General features: G+C 53.1%; 1 pseudogene; it reads right to left on the minus strand.

Annotated features, from left to right (window-relative positions):
- Window positions 1-661: 661 nt before the first annotated feature.
- LOC113620355 (mitochondrial import inner membrane translocase subunit TIM14-like) lies at window positions 662-1,254 on the minus strand (annotated as a pseudogene).
- Between the last annotated feature and the right edge of the window lie 12,113 nt (window positions 1,255-13,367).

The raw sequence follows: 13,367 nt of genomic DNA on the forward strand, positions 1-13,367 counted from the left end.
ACTAAACACTAACTCCCCATTCCCCTCCCCCCAGCCCTGTTGACTACCATCTACTTTCTGTCTCTATGAATCTGACTACTTCAGGTGCCTCACGTAAGTGAAAACATTCAGAATTTGTCTTTTTGTGACTGGTTTATTTCACTTAGCATAATGTCCTCAAGTTTCATCCCTGTTGTAGCGTGTGTCAGAATGCTTTTTCCTCTTTAAGGCTGAATAATACTCCATTGTATGTATTTATCATTTTGTTCATTCATTCATCAATGGACGTGTATTTGAGTTGTTCCCACCTTTTGGCCATTGTGAATAACTCTGAACATGGGTGTTCAAATATCTGTTCAAGAGTCTGCTTTCCATTTTTTTGGAGATATTCTCAGAAGTGGGCTTGCTGGATCCTATGATAACTCTGTGTTTCGTTTTTTGAGGGGTGTCTACACCATTTTAAGTTTTGAGGCACTTTATTTTTAAAAAGCTGGTACTCAAGTACATAAGTGAATAAGAACTTAAAATTCATCATATGGGAATTCCCTGGTGGTCCAGTGGTTAGGACTCTGTGCTTACATTGACGAGGACCTGGGTTCGATCCCTGGTCGGGGAACTAAGATCCCCCAAGCTGCGTGGCTCGGCCTAAAAAAAAAAAAGTAAACTTCATCATACATTTATTTCATTTTTCAGTTTGACCTTCTAGTAAATCTTTAGCATCACTGATTTTGGGCTGCTATATAGAGAGATCCCCCCCTTGTCATGTGATTTAAAAGCATAGCTCGTTAATAAACATTTCTTATTTTTCCTTTATTGGCAGTAGGGCTTACACTAATTACCATGCTAATGCTGCCTCCCATTTTGTCATTTTGGGTTCAAACCCACCTTTGTAATAACCACCACAGAAGGCACATTTTGGTAGACGTTGAAAAACTTGAGGCTTCATGTGTTTCTTGGCTTGCAAAGCATAAGACAGCCTACAAGGGCTTCCCTGGTGGCTTAGTGGTTGGGAGTCCGCCTGCCGATGCAGGGGACACGGGTTCGTGCCCCGGTCCGGGAGGATCCCACGTGCCGCGGAGCGGCTGGGCCCGTGAGCCATGGCCGCTGAGCCTGCGTGTCTGGAGCCTGTGCTCCGCAACGGGAGAGGCCACAACAGTGAGAGACCCGCGTACCGAAAAAAAAAAAGCCTGCAAACTCTGCAGCAGCAATGGTCAGTCCAACTGCTACCACTATACTGGCTGTGGCTACCCTGGCTCCACCCCGAGCGAGGTTCATCCCAGCCCAGAGGCCTCAACCACCCTGGCTACAGCATTTCACACCCCCGCCAACAGGGCACAAGGGTTCCAACTGTCTACATCCTCACCAATACTTATTTCCTGTTGTTGGGTTTGTTTATTTATTTATTTAAATAGCAGGGATCCTAATGGGTGTGATATCCCCACTCTTTAATATGGTATCTGAAAAAAAAATGGAATCTGAGGCTTGAAGGCACTAATTAACTTGCCCAAGGCCATGACGCCCATTACTATTATCAATCCAGCTGTGACTGGCACTGAATGACCTGCCTGACTCATGCTGCCTCCAAGGGCGGCTTGCCATTGTCAAGGTGCCAGCCAGAACCATTCAAGGATTTCGATGGAGCCCCAGCCCAGTTCCCTGAGGCCATGACGAACCTGCAATGGCGCCCAGCATTACTACAGAACCAGCACCAACCCACCACCCTGCTTAGGCTCAGGCCAGCCGGCTGGCCCTGCCCTGCAGGTACACAGACCTCTGCTCCCCCCACCTTACTGGGGTCCCTAGTACCCTCACCCCGGGCCCTTGCTGCATGAGGCCAGAAGGCCAGAACCAAGATCCAGACCGAGCATCCGCTAGGGACTGAGGAAGGGACTGGACACTGGAGCCCAGCTCTGGTTCTGTCACACCCATTTCTGGCCCCAGGGTGAGGGTGGGGGGAGGGGAGCTGCCTGGCCTGGGGCCAAAGGGGTAGAGTCCCTGTGGGCTCAGAAATGGGTGAAAAGGGGGCTTCCCCAGTGGCGCAGTGGTTAAGAATCCACCTGCCAGTGCAGGGGACACGGGTTCGAGCCCTGGTCCGGGAAGATCCCACATGCTGCGGAGCAACTAAGCCCGTGCGCCACAACTGCTGAGCCTGTGCTCTAGAGCCCGCGAGCCACAACTACTGAGCCTGTGTGCCAAAACTACTGAAGTCCGTGCACCTAGAGCCCGTGCTCCACAACAAGAAAAGGCACCGCAATGAGAAGCCCATGCGCCGCAACAAAGAGTAGCCCCTGCTCGCCGCAATCAGAGAAAGCCTGCGTGCAGCAACGAAGACCCAACACAGCCAAAAATAAAAATAAATTAATTAAAAAAAAAAAAAATGGGTGAAAAGGGAATTCCCTGGTGGTCCAGTGGTTAGGACTCCATGCTCTCACTGCCGAGGGTCTGGGTTCAATCCCTGATTGGGGAACTAAGATCCCATAAATTGCACAGTATGGCCAAAAAAATAAAAGGGTGAGAACAGACCCTCTTGGGAAAACCCGTCAGGAGTAGCATCTTTCTTGATACTGTGGTTGCCCAGAGTGGGTTGTGAGCTCTGTTGAGAAGGCAGCACCAGCATTAGAAAACAAACATTGTCATTATCATTTGAAAGATAATTGCGGGGCCCTTACCCCAAGCTTGGCTTCAGTGGGACAAACACAGGTCCCTTGGGGGAGAGGGACCATTAGCGCATAAGCGAATAAGTACTTATGTACTATTTGTGGACAAGAAATACACACAGGCCCTGTGGGGCCAGTGATTTCTGACCTCTGCAACCTGTTCCGGCTTCCTCCATTTCACTCCTTTGTCTATAAGTTTCTCCTGTCACTTCCTCTTTCTCTCTTCCCTTTTTTTTTTTTTTTTTTCCTCACTAGCATGGCTTGAGGGATCTTAGTTCCCCAACCAGGGATCGAACCCGTGTCCCCTGCAGTGGAAGCGCAGAGTCTTAACCACTGGACCACCAGGGAAGTCCCATCTCTCCTCCCTTTTTTTCAAAATCGGTGGTGAGTCTACTCTGGGCCAGGCCCCTTGTGGACTTGTCCTTCCCCTCACCCTCCGCCACGCTGCTCCCCACTCAGGCAGAAAACACAACCCCGAGCACCTTGGTTTCGCATCTCGTGCCTGTGTCCCAGGCCTGGCCCTGAATGCCCTGTGGTCCTGTCCAGAAGCCCGGGCTGCGGGGCCAGGGCCCGGGCTCCCCACCCAGCCCCCAAGCCAGGGCTGGCACAGGGTAGCTGAAAGAGGAGTAAATCCGCAAGCAGGTGGCGGGGGACACATGGCTGCTTCAGGCTTCAGCCTTGTCCCAGCTACACGCCCCAGGGGGCTCATGGACCCAGCAGAGGGAGGAGAGAATCCCCAGGGCTTTGAGGCTGAGAGGGAGTTCAGAGGTCAGAATGCCTGTCACCGCACAAAGTGGACGCACAGACAGCTTCTGGAAAGAGCCTTCCGTGCCCAGAGCCAGTGGGCGGGTGAGGGCAGCTCCTCAGAGAAAAGCCACCTGGGCTGGGGCGGCACTTCTGCAGGGCCCAGCTCTCTTCTGTGCCCACGGGAGCTCTCCCTTGGTCTTCATGCTGGGCTCCCCCCCACTGTACCCCAGCCGGGGTCAGGTGTTCAGGCCTTCCGCCAGGTAGCGCTGAGTAGGTGTTCAGTCAGTGATAGAGGAAGGAGCCGCCCCACCACAGGCTGTGGCTTTGGACGCCTAACCTGGGGTGCCGGTGCGGGTCTCTCCTCTTTCAAATGGAGTTACTAGTAGATAACGAACCAGCTTGGGGGATGGGCGCTGCGAGGACTAATGCAGGGGAGGATGTTGAGGACAGTCCAGGCACAGAGGGCGGTTTCTATCATTACTGTTGTTGTTATTATTATCCATCATTAATGAAAAATAGGCCCTCAGGTGAGGATCACATGCTGTGTGTGTGTGTGTGTGTGTGTGTGTGTTCACCCACAGCAGGACCCAGGTTTGGAGAGTTGGGATGAGGGTCTGGAAGGGAAGGGACTAGAGTCTAGACCTTCTCTACCAGACAGATCTCAGATTCCTGGGGAATCTGCCCTTCCCTCCCTCCCCACCCCTGCAAAAGGGCCCCAGCACAGACACAGAAGCCCCCGAGGGAGACTGGGCTGATCTTCCCAAGACTCAGGGTCCTGCACGCCCCCCATGCCCAGTGCCCAGTGCGGCTCAGGAGTCGAGCCCTTGCAGACATTCTTGCCTCAGCCTCCTCCATATGGCCCAGGCGAGGGCCACTGAAGGATGGAGGGAGCTGGCAGGTGCCAGAGGGATTTGAGCCCAGGTCTGCGGGACTCTGCATCTGGGGCTCTTTCTTCCATAGTAGCTGGCGGCAGGGGGACTGTGGACAGACAGTTCTGTGAACTATGGAGGCTGAGAAGTGGGGATACAGGTAAGGGAGGCTCAGGGAACCCACTTATGGGGCCGACCAGGACCAGTCCCCTGCGTGTCCCCACTGCCTGCCTGTGTCTGCTCGTCTCTGTGCCCCATGGAAGGTGACCAGTAAGGACTGGGAAGAAAAGGCCTGAATCTTGATCCTTTTCTTCAGGTCTGAGCTCGGGTCTACAGGCTGCTTTCTGGGCCTCGGTTTCACATCCCGTAGTGTCTGTGCACGTGCCCTTGCAGCACTGTCACTGGAATTCAACAAACTGTGTAAGGCACACAGACCCGAATTTATTTTATTTATTTATTTTTAAAAAATATTTATTTCTTTCTCCTTTCTTTCTTTCTCTCCCTCTCTCTCTCTCTTTCTCTCCCTCTCTCTCTCTCTCTGCACTGGGTCTTAGTCACGGCACCCAGGATCTTCATTGCTGCGGCATGCGGGTTTCTTAGTTGCAGCATGCCTGCAGGATCTAGTTACCCGACCAGGGATTGAACCTGGGCCCCCTGCATTGGGAATGCGGAGTCTTACCCACTGGACCACCAGGGAAGTCCGCGGACCCGAATGCAATATGCCCTCGTCCCTCCCTTCAGCCCAGTACACCACACGCTTTACCCCCACTCCCCGAAACTCTACTGCTGGCCGCTGTTTATAGACGGAGGGTGTGGGGAGGAAAACATCTGGAGGTGGCCAACAGGGAGGGCTGGTGTTGGTAAGGAGGTCATAGAAAAGTTCCTGCCAATGAATTAAGCTACCCAGCCTCCCATGGGAACATGAGAACGGAAGCCCCGTTCACACCAGGGTCTCCGCATCGTCCCTCTGTGGCCTTGGAGGCTGACACCGTTATCCCTGTTCAGCACAGACGGAACCTGAGGCTCATGGAGGCAAGGAGGCTGGCCCAGGCCCCGCAGTTCTCCTGGGGCCCACACGGACCTGGGCCACGTCCCATAGAAAATGTGCAAGGACATTCTGGCCCAGGCAGACATTTGGTCCTGAAAGGGCTGCACTAGGTTTCATTTCTTCCCTCAGATCCAACAATCCCACCCTCAAAGGCACTGGGGTGTCAGAGGACTCAGACCTCTACGCCATTGGCTGAATAGTTTTTCCCAGTTCCAACCACTCCTCTAGACGCTGAGTCCCCTGAGGGCAGGGGCTTTGGACACCCTCTGTTGTCCCCAGAGTCATGCTGCCCAGGGGAGATGCTAAGATTCCAGTTGGGAATGAACGAATGAGGGACCTTGAAGCTGGACATCAGTCACACCTGAGTTCAAACTGGAGTTTTATGGTAGACCCGGCCTGTTGCTGAGCCTGTCACCTTGCTCGTCTGGGAACTGGGCTCATAAAACACGCTTCCCCAGATTATAGAAGAAAGAAATAAATGCTGCAAGGGCTTCACAGGCTGTGCACGCCAGCCCAGCACAGGCAGCTAAGCATCTGTTTCCAACCTCGACCAGGTTCCAAGCCGGGGCCTCCTCTCCAGAATTCTCCTTCCCCTGAAGCGCATTCGACTCACTGACGGCTCAGCCCAGTCCTTGCGGGGACGGGGACGAGTATGTCCTGCCACCTGGCGGGGCTGGCAGCTCCCTCCCTTCCGAGGCCAAGGGCCAGACTAGCCTTTTCTGTCAAACGCCCACACTTCAGCTTTCCGATCTCCACACCTTTGCTCATGCTATCCCTTCCGCCCAGAATATCCTTATGTGAAAAACCTGGGTCAGAGAACACATGCGTCTGTCATGTTTTGAGACGCTGACCAAGCTGCCCTCCTAAGAGGCGGCATCCAAGTATATTCCCAAGAAGACAGGGTCCCCACAGCTTTGCCAGCGCTGTGTGCTATCAAAGGCTTAGATGTTGGACAGTATCGTTATTGCATTATTTGCACTTCTTCTGTTATTAGTGGCGATATGGGAATACATACACTTCCTCAGAAAAAAGGACAAGTTTTCAGATTTTTTTTTTTTTTGCCTCACATTATGGCTTGCGAGATCTTAGCTCCCTGCCCAGGGGTTGAACCTGTATCCACGGCAGTGAAAGCACAAAGTCTTAATCACTGGACTGCCAGGGAGTTCCGCGGAAGAACTTTAAATACAAGGAAATTGTTTCCTGGAAATTCCTTAGCAGTCCAGCGGTTAGGACTCCACGCTCTCACTGCCAAGAACCCAGGTTCCATCCCTGGTCGGGGAACTAAAATCCCACAAGCCGCACAGCACAGTGAGGCCAAAAAAAAAAAAAAAAAAAAGAAAGAAAAGAAAAGAAAGAAAGAAATGATTTCCTGTGAGAGAAACCATCCCCAAATGCTGTCTCCCAGGTCCTCCTTGCTCTTCCAGGCAGGAGAAGGGGAGTTGAGAGAGTGGTAATTAACAGTCATGAGACAGGGAAACCCAGGGCCTGGAATGAGAAACTGGCTCCCGAGGCGGGTGCACCATTTCACTTGCCTGGCCTCAGTTTCCTCCTCTGTAAAGTGGGACCTTCAGTTCTTAGCCTGGAGGGTTGTTGTGAAGATGAAACGGTATGGCGAAGGGGAAATTCACTTATCTGTGAAACAGATGGCTACTGAGGGCCCAGCATGTGGGATACACGGCCTCCCGTCTCGGGGTACAGACCAGGTCTTCCTAGGGGCTTCCTCCCCCAGAGCAGAGGTGTGGACAGCAGCTGCCGCTGACACCATGGCCAGCCGTCCCTGCTGAGTGCCGGCTGAGGGAGCTGCTGGGGCTGCTGTTATTGTTTTGAAAAAATCTGCTATCATGCTGATAAACTCGGCTGTCAGAAGGGATGTTATTTCTGGGTGAAAGGAGATTCTGCAGGACTGGGGCTCCTTCCTGCCGGCACCCACGTGGGCCTCGTCCCTCCCGCCAGACCCAACTTGAGCGATAACCTGGGGCCTTGAGTCTGCTCCTGGCAGAGGACGGTGGCGGCCGTCACTGCAGGATGTCCACAGCCTGCTGTCCAGGGCCTCTACAATGCTTCAGGAGCAGATATCACCCCCTCCCTGACCCCGGATTCCTGGAATTGTCTGACCGAGTGGAGGCTGTTCTCTGTCCCCCTGACAGGTTGCATGAGATTAGGTTATTTTGGTCACACGGGCCATTTAGTCTTTTGGCCCTAGCGCGTGTCTATTAAATTGTCGTGGCTCTGAGCTGAGCGACCTGGCTGGTTAAGCCTCATAATCTGCTCTGAAACGTGCTGGTTCTGTTTTCAATTGCGATAGTCCCCTTGTCACCAGCACAGCTGGCCCCTCTGGCTCCACCGCGGGCTCAGCCTGCCAAGCACCCCTGGGAGCTGTAAACCTGGGTCTTGATTAAAACCCTCGCTCTTGGCCGTCTCGGGTCTGATCATTGTGCTTTGTAGTGTCAAGTTTTCATTCACGTACCCCAAAGTGCACAAATCCGAAGCATTCACCTCAGTGCATATCTACAGGTGCAGGTACCCCTGCGACCACCATACATATCAGTCCAGAAAGTTCCCTCATGCCCCTTGCCAGTCAATACCCATCCCACCTCGAGAGGTGCCCACTAGTCTCACCTCCATCCTGTAGATTAGTTTCACCTGTTCTTGAACTTCATATAAATGGATTCATACGGTATGTTCTCTCTTGTGTCTGGCTTCTTTCACTGTTAAAAAGTTACTGTTTTGGGAATTCCCTGGCGGTCCAGTGGTTAGGACTTGACGATTTCGCTGCCGAGGGCGCGGGTTCGATCCCTGGTTGGGGAACTAAGATACCGTAAGCCGCACGGCAAGGCTAAAAATTAAAAAAAAAAAAAGTTACTGTTTTATGACCAGAAACATAATACATGTTTATGGCAAAAGTTACAAGTAATGTACAAGAGAAAGAAAAGACCAGTGAGTGATATCCACACCTGTTACCCAACCTTGACCTTCTAGTGTGTTCCTTACAGAACTTTCAAGGCAAATGAAGAATACTCTTCTACGTAAATCAATTCACATTATACTTATTCTACAACGTTTTTATCTCGTTTAACACAGCACAGGTACAGATGTCTTTCCGTGTTAGTCTACCTCAGACTTTCACGTTATATTCGTTAGAAACGAGTCCCCAGGGAATTCCCTGGTGGTCTGGTGATTAAGACTCTGTGCTTCCACTGCGGAGGGCACAGGTTCGATCCCTGGTTGGGGAACTAAGATCCTGCAAGCTGTGTGGTGTGGCCAAAAAAAAAAAAAAAAGAAGAGTCCCCAGATCTGACCCACATTCAAGGAGAACAGAGCTGCCATCAGCTGAGACGGGGAGACTGTGGGAGAGGTAAGTTTGGGGGAGACGAGTTTAATTTGGCTGCATTGGCCTGAAGTGCCTCTTACATATCAGGAAGGGAGATGGAGAAGCTTCTGTGAAGTCTACTGGTTGCCCACTTCTGTTCTCCACTGCTTTCCTGGGGCCCTTAGCCATCTGCTTCCAGGCCCCTTGGTCCCCGCTCCTGGTGGCGCTCTGCTCCTGGCCGGCTGTGGCCTCCCTCCAAGGCCGGAGGCTCTCCTGCATCAGGCGCCCCCGCCAGCTCCTCGAGTTCAGAGGCCCTCTGAGCTGGCCGGAGGCTAGAAGGGGCCCAGGAGGTCAGCTGCCTGGAGCTTGGGCGGCGCTGCTGGCCTTGGGCCAGCTCATTACAAGGGGTTTGCAACAAGCAGAAAATTTTAAGGGACCAGAGGGGCAGAAATCCATCTGCCTATTCATGGCTGTGAGGAGGCACCTGCCAAAGCTTTGGGGGAGAAATTGAGTCCCCCCAAAGAGGTGGCTGGGGTAACTCTCTTCTCTGGGTTTCCAAGATGTTATTCAAGCTGCCAAGAACCAGGCTTGACTTTCAAAAATCATCTTAGTGCCACCGATTCTTGTCCCCAGGGGCCTCCCCAGGTGGCACCCAGGGACCCCACCCCACGCCGATGACTTCCTCTCCATCTCCACTGGCCCTCGGCCGGAGACCCACCACACACCAGGCGCCAGTCCTTGGCCTTGACCTCGGTCACCCCCGCAGTCCCTGGGAGTTCTCGGAGAGGCCGAGTGCCCTCAGCTGTCACACAGCCTGGACTCCGGACCCTGAAGCCTGGGGTCCTCGTGGCTACACCGGTCACACAGCCTTGCCTGGCCCTGTGTAGAGTCAGTCTACACCTGCCTGGCAGCAAGTCTAGGCAGGGCTGGCCTGATCCAGGTCTCTGAACCCAATGCCCAGGGGAAACTGAGCCGTGCAAAAGTTCAACTCCCCCGCCCGGGACCACCATCACCAGACTCCGAGAGGGACCAAGGCCCATGGGCTCCTTGTGAATCCCCCCACCTTCCCTCACAGCTCCAGGGACAACCGTGTAAATGTGCATCCTCACCCCCTACATGGGGTCCTACAAGGAGAAGCAGCACCCTCCCCTCACACGCCTTGCTAAAGAAGAGAAGGAAGCTGGGAGCAATTTAAAATGTCGTTCATAAAGCAGAAACTAACACACCATTGTAAAGCAATTATACCCCAATAAAGATGTTAAAAAAAAAATGTCGTTCAAGGGGGAGAACTGTCTGCGCGTCTGAAAACCGAGGGAGGGACAGAGGGAGGCAACAGACCAAAAATAGACGAGCGTGTTGGCCCCAGAATGCTCACCCTCACGCATCCACTTGCTCTGCAGGTATCTACGGAGCACCTACTACACCAGCTGCGAACAAGCCAAGTCTGGCTTAGTCTCAGTGGGGGGCAGGGAGCCAGGCAATAGACAAGTAAACAGGTAAATACATATGCGAAGAGCAGAAGGTGCTGTGAAGGAAGATAAAGCGAGGGGGGAAGAAGGGGAGCAGTGGCCCCACCGACCACTGGGTGACCGGAACAGTCATGACGTATGAGTTGGGTGTCACCATCCGCGTTCCCCAGAAAGCGAGGGATAGTGGAGCTCTGATGCATTAGGCCAGGGAAGGGAAGGTCCCGTCTCTCATCCCTCAGCATCCACACCTCTCTACCCTGCAGATCAGCTGGCCTCTCTGAGCCTCAGTCTTCTTACCTGTAAAATGGGGATGTAATAAGGTTCCCAGAGGCTTCACAACAGCTCTGTCCACAGAGGGCCTCACTAACTGGAGGACAGTGAGTATGGCTGCGCGTGGAACACAAAATAAAGGAGGCGGAGCTTTGGGGGAGGGGCAACCTGGGCACTGTCATCAGTTGGATGGAGGCTGGGGCGTTCCGTTCAGGAGCCCTGGGCATTCTCAGAGACTCAGAGGCATCATTTCCCCTCTAATACCTCCCCACATGGCTGCCAGATTCCAGTTCCCAAAGGTCTATTCCCTCTTCTGCTCAGAGGCCTTCCATGGCTCCCAGGTACCCACAGGGCAATAAGGCCAAACCCATTTTTCTGTTCCAGTTGGAATCCAGCCCCTTTCCAGGGTGCCCTCAAATACCGCCTCCTCCAGGAAGCCTTTCCTGATATGCTTGCCTCCTCTCTAGGATCCCAGCTCTTAGTTTTCCCTCTCCTGAGCTCCTGTACTTCCTGCCTAAGGCCCACTGTGAACTCTATCCTGGTTCTGTCTCACTTGGAGCAAAAGGCGCTTGCTGCTGTCTCTGGCTCAGCTCTGGCCTGGGACGAGACCAAACATACTTTTCTTCCTCTTCTTGGAATAAAAAGTGATGTATTTCTGATACTAGCATAAGTTAATGTACTTCTGTATAGAAAACCGGGAAGATACAGAAGAACACAAGGCCAAACATTAAACCGCCTATCATCCTTATGCCCAGAGATGATCACTATTCCCATTTTGCAGGGCTGTATTTCCTTCCAGACTTTTCTATATGGATTTTTTTTTTAATGTGGGATTGTACTGGATACACTGATCTGTAAAGTGTATTTCATTTAATAAATGACACATCTCCAAGATACAGTTTCTTTTGTGAATATGTCAAACTCTTCACCAGTTCTTTTTTTTTTTTTTTTTTTTAATTTGACTGCACTGCACGGCTTGCAGGATCTTAGTTCCCTGACCGGGGATTGAACCCACACCCTTGGAAGTGAAAGCACGGAGTCCTAACCATTGGACTGACAGGGAATTCCCTCAAACTCTTCAGCAGTTTTTCTTTATTTTTATTTTATTTTTTTATTTTTATTTTTTTTGCGGTACGCGGGCCTCTCACTGTTGTGGCCTCTCCCGTTGTGGAGCACAGGCTCCGGACGCGCAGGCTCAGCGGCCATGGCTCATGGGCCCAGCCACTCCGCGGCACGTGGGATCTTCCCAGACCGGGGCACGAACCCGTGTCCCCTGCATCGGCAGGCTGACTCTCAACCACTGCGCCACCAGGGAAGCCCTCTTCAGCAGTTTTTAATCCCTGTCTGCAGTAAGAGCCTCTGGGTTTACCCATCACCTACTGGGTACCAGGCATCACGCTGAGGGCCTCCTGTGTGTTCATCCTCACAGCAGCCCTGGGAGGTGGGAAATTTCACAGAGGATGGGACTGAGGCTCAGAGCGGCCCAAGCACCTACCTGACGCCACGCGAGTTTTAGGTGCAGAGTCGGGATTCTAGCTCAGGGCTGTGTGGCCCCGAAGTCCCAGCCCTCACCCACCAGGCTGCAGGTTCCCTCCCCAGAAAATGCTTTTACCCCAATTGCCATTTTGTTTCACTTCAGGGGGTTCACAGACCCCCAAATCAGACAGGTCAGAGAGACCTGGGTTCGAGCCCCAGCCCTGCAATCTCTTGGCTGTGTGGTCATGGACCTCTTAGGACCCATCTCCGAGGCTCGGTTTCTTCATCTGTGAAGTGAGGAGATCTACCCTTCAGGAGGCCACGCAGGGTACCTGAACTCACCCAGGCAACACGCCCAGCCCACCAGGCTCTCAACAGCCTCTTGTCCTGGGAAGGTATCCCCACAAGGTGTCCACCAGGTGGGCATGGGAGGAATGTCACCGTGAGGTTGTTCTAGCTCCTGGCAAGAAGCTCAGGCCCAGCTCAGGAGAGAGCCTCGAAGCCCTTTGATGGGTCCCTCCTGATATTACAAAGTCCCTGTCAAAGCTGGAGGAGTTTCCAGGTAAGGTGTCCCAAGGCTGGGACAATAGTCTGGGATGGCACGTGGAAAGACAGCCATTTAAAACCTGCTCTGGCGTCTGGCTCCACAGGTGGGTCCTGGATGCCAAGGCCAGCACTTGGCAAACATGCTTGGCCAGCCCTCTCCCTGGGGCTCCCACCTGCCCTCTCCTCCCCTCCTGGGCCTTGGAGGAATGTTCTCATAGGAATGTTCTCATCTCTCTGCAAGGCGTCCTCACTTCTCTCAAGCCTTTGCAGGAAGGTTGCGTCCTCACCGAGGCTTCCCTTGACACCCTGGTTAAAAGACCCACCCCGCCCCCACTCTTCACACACTGCCTGGCTTTACTCTCCCTCCTTGAGTGCACGCTGTGTGCCCAGCTGCCCAGAGCTCTATTCTCCTGTCACTGGTTTCTCCTCCACTTGGATGTGGGCCCTGTATTAATGCCATGAATATGTCGTCTCTAGATCCCCATCACCTACCCCCCTGCCTGGCATATGGTAGGTGTCAATATTTGTTAAATGGATGATCAAAGAAAGTCACAGTAAGGACAAAACTCAACCCTAAGTTGGAGCAGAGGGTCTGCTGGGTCATGGATCCCTGAACTGCGGAGAGACATGGTCATGGCCTCAGCAGCAGGGGCTTGCCTGGGGCTCGGAGAATCCGGAGGCTCCAGAGCAGGCAGCTCTTCAGGAAGGAGGCCCCCAGGGAAGGAAGGGACTGCCCATGGGATCATGGTGTTTTATGACGCAGGATCCACAGCCTGATGGCCTTGGGACAGGCCAGCAAATCCCGATGGGGAAGGGGAAGGTGAGGCCCAGGAGGTTTGGAGGCCAGCCATGGAGGGTGGAAAGGACACTGCAGCAGGAGTAGGGAGACCCAGGCTTCAATCTGCTTCTGCTGCTCAAGGGCTGGGTGGTCTCCGGCAAGTGGCTGGCCTCCTTTTTCAGAGCCTCAGTTTCCTGATCTGTAAAATGGGTCCACAA

The sequence above is a fragment of the Aethalodelphis obliquidens genome, unplaced genomic scaffold (assembly GCF_003676395.1).
Source record: "Aethalodelphis obliquidens isolate GAN/ISIS:26980383/991018 unplaced genomic scaffold, ASM367639v1 scaffold8, whole genome shotgun sequence".
Classification (NCBI taxonomy): Eukaryota; Metazoa; Chordata; class Mammalia; order Artiodactyla; family Delphinidae; genus Aethalodelphis; species Aethalodelphis obliquidens.